This window comes from Physeter macrocephalus, chromosome 14 (assembly GCF_002837175.3).
Source record: "Physeter macrocephalus isolate SW-GA chromosome 14, ASM283717v5, whole genome shotgun sequence".
NCBI classification, from domain to species: Eukaryota; Metazoa; Chordata; class Mammalia; order Artiodactyla; family Physeteridae; genus Physeter; species Physeter macrocephalus.
This window is the reverse complement of record NC_041227.1, coordinates 45937204-45941328: the sequence shown is the minus strand read 5'-3', so window position 1 is coordinate 45941328 and position 4125 is coordinate 45937204.

The window sequence follows — 4125 nt, the reverse complement described above, 5'->3', positions numbered from 1 at the left end:
TTTTTTTGCTGTACGCGGGCCTCTCACTGTTGTGGCCTCTCCCGTTGCGGAGCACAGGCTCCGGACACGCAGGCTCAGCGGCCATGGCTCACAGGCCCAGCCGCTCCGCGGAATGTGGGATCTTCCCGGACCGGGGCACGAACCCGTGTCCCCTGCATCGGCAGGTGGACTCCCAACCACTGCGCCACCAGGGAAGCCCCGGCAGACAGATTCTTAACCACTGTGCCACCAGGGAAAAGTAGATTGGGAAATCTACTTTTTTTAAGTATAGTTGATGTACAGTATTATATAAGTTACAGGTGCACAATATAGTGACTCACAATTTTTAAAGCTTATACTCCATTTATAGTTATTATAAAATATTAGCTATATTCCCCATACTATACAATGTATTCTTATAGCTCATTTTATGCATAATAGTTTGTACCTATTAATCTTCTATAAATAAACTTTATATGTACATAAACATAGCAGTCTTTTCCTTTATGGCTTCTGGGTTTTATGTCTTATTTAGAAAGAGCTTCCCTACTTAGAGATGATTTCTTTAAAAAAAAAACAACCTTAACTTCTCGTACTTTTATGTTTTTAAAAGTACTTTCATCCATCTGGAATTGACTTTGGTGTAAGGAGTAAGGTATGGCTCCACCTGGCACTTAGCTGTCCCAAAGTCACTTATTGAATAATCTATCTTTTTTTCACTGCTTTGAAATGCCATCTTTCCATATGTATTTGGGTCTATTTCTGGGTTCTATTATTTGTCCCACTGATCTAGCTGGTACATTCCTATACTATTTCAAGCTCCTTTTATTAAGTATGGTTTTATAATACCTTTTATTATGTAGAAGGAATAGTCTCCCCATATTAGCCTTCTTTTGTAGAGTTTTCTTGGCTATTCTTGCATGTTTTACTTTTCATATGAACCTTAGAATCAGCTTGTCTAATTAGAAAGTAGATATTTTCATTGTGATTGCATTTTTAGATAAATTTAGGGAGAAAAAAATACAATATCACTTCTTCCTATTCGAAAATAGGGTGTCTTGCTATTTATGCAGTTGTTTTTTATTCAAGTTTTGCTAGAGCTTTGGCTCATTTAAATTCATTTTAATTGAGTTTATTCCTAGATATTCTATCTTTTGTGGGTATTGTAAGTGGGGTTTTTCTTTTATTGTATTTTCTAACAGGTTCTTTGCACATCAAAAAGCGATTGCTTTTTGTATGTTAAATTTATAATTAGTCACATTACTGAATTTTCTCATTATTTCTACTCATCTTTCAGTTGATTCTCCCGGGTTCCCAGATACACAATCATATCACCTACAAATAATGATACTTTCTCCTAAGAGTTAATTACACATTTACTTTTACTGCAGGATTTTCTTACAGGGCCGGGCAAGGATCTTCCAGTTCTCCTGTCCTCAAAGGCTTTGTCTACAGCCGGGACACGCCGGCTCCGATGCTCTGCTCTCTACCCTCAGCCCCAGTGGCTGATTTCCCACCAGCATAAAACTTAACAGAGAAGAGCTCTAAGCAGAGGAGACACAGGTTCGAATCTGGAACTAAGAAACCACCTGGCATCTTCCAGAATGACCCTCCTCTCTGTGCCCTTGAGCAACATTTTCCAAACCTCTGTTGAAAATAAAGATGATTCAGATCACTCAAGTCATACCAGGCCTCAGCTGGGTTGTTCAAATACTGGAATTATTTCAATATTAAAGGCATGTTTCTAGTTCTTAAAGCTAACTAATCCCAGCCAGGAGTAAAATGGCACAACTGCCTTGGAAACCTGTTTGGCATAATTTCCTAAGACTTAACACACCTATAGCCTCTGACCCAGCAATTCCACTCCTAAGTTTTTATACTCAGGAGTAGTGAAACCCACATACCTACAGTCATTAATCTTCGACAAAGGAGGCAAGAATATGCAATGGGTAAAAGACAGTCTCTTCTGCAAGTGGTGTTGGGAAGCCTGGACAAACTCATGTAAATCAATGACGTTAGAACACACCCTCACACCATGTGCAAAAATAAACTCAAAATGGCTTAAAGACTTAAACATAAGACATGACACCATAAAACTCCTAGAAGAGAACATAGGCAAAACGTTCTCTGATGTAAATCGTACCAGTGTTTTCTTACGTCATTCTCCCAAGGCAAAAGAAATAAAAGCAAAAATAAACAAATGGGACCTAACCAAACTTACAAGCTTCTGCACAGCAAAGGAAACCATAAACAAAACAAAAAACAACCTACGGAATGGGAGAAAATAATTTGCAAATGATGCAACTGACAAGGGATTAATCTCCAAAATATACAAATAGCTCATACAACTTAACAGTAAATAAACAACCCAATTGAAAAATGGGCAGAAGACCTAAAGAAACATTTCTCCAAAGAAGAAGTACAGATGGCCAACAGGCACATGAAAAGATGCTCAACATTGCTAATTATTAGAGAAATGCAAATCAAAACTACAATGAGCTACCACCTCACACCGGTCAGAATAGCCATCATTAAAAAGTCTACAAATAACAAATGCTGGAGAGGGTGTGGAGAAAAGGGAACCCTCCTATACTGTTGGTGGGAAAGTAAGTTGGTGCACCCACTGTGGAAAACAGTATGGAAGTTCTTCAGAAAACTAAAAATCGAATTACCATATGATCCAGCAATTCCACTTCTGGGCATATATCCAGACAAAACTATAATTAAAAAGGATACATGTACCCCTATGTTCATAGCAGCACTATTCACAATAGCCAAGACATGGAAGCAACCTAAATATCCATCAACAGATGAATGGATGAAGAAGATGTGGTACATATATACAATGGAATATTAGCCATTAAAAGAACAAAGTAATGCCATTTGCAGCAATATGGATGGACCTAGAGATTATCATACTAAGTGAAGTAAGTCAGACAGAGAAAGACAAATATCATGTGATATCACTCATATGGGCAATCTAAAAAATTATACAAATAAACTTATCTACGAAACAGACACAGACTCAGGGACATAGAGAAAGACTTGTGGTTGCCAAGGGGGAGGGGTTGGGGGAGGGATGGAGTGGGAGGTTGGGGTCAGCAGATGTAAGCTATTATATATAGAATGGATAAACAACAAGGCCCTACTGTATAACACAGAGAACTATATTCAATATCCTATGATAAACCATAACAGAAAAGAATATTTTAAAAAAGAATGCATATATGTGCAACTGAAGCACTTTGCTGTACAGCAGAAATTAACGCAACATTGTAAATCAACTGTACTTGAATTAAAAAAAAAGAGAGAACTGAGAAGTGAATGCATAGAGCCTCCAAAGTCAAAGGCAGGAATGTTCTCAGTATTTCTGTTGGTACCCTCCTCCAACCAAAACCAACTCAAATGTCCATCAACAGAAGGACAGATAAATTGTGTTTTATTCATACAATGTAATCTTTTTTTTTATTGGAGTATAATTGCTTTACAATGTTGTGTTAGTATCTGCTATACAATGAGGTGAATCAGCTCTGTGTATACCTATATCCCCTCCCTATTGGACCTCCCTCCCACCCCCCCCATCCCACCCATCTAGGTGGTCACAGAGCACCAAGCTGAGCTCCCTGTGCTTTATAGCAGGTTCCTGCTAGCTATCTATTTTACGCATGGTAGTGTATATATGTCAATCCTAATCTCCCAATTCGTCCCACCCTCCCCTTCCCCCCGCTGTGTCCACATGTCGTTCTCTATGTCTGTGTCTCTATTTCTGCAAATAGGTTCATCTGTACCATTTTTCTAGATTCCACATATATGAGTTAATATACAATATTTGTTTTTCTCTTTCTGACTTACTTCACTCTGTATGACAGTCTCTAGGTCCACCCCCATCTCTACAAATGACCCAATTTCATTCTTTTTTATGGCCAAGTAATATTTCACTGTATATATGTACCACATCTTCTTTATCCATTCATCTGTCAGTGGGCATTTAGGTTGTTTCCATGTCCTGGCTATTGTAAATAGTGCTGCAATGAACATTGGGGTACATGTATCTTTTTGAATTATGGTTTTCTCAGGGTATATTCCCAGTAGTGGGATTGCGGGGTCGTATAGTAGTTCTACTTTTAGTTTTTTAAGGAACCTCCA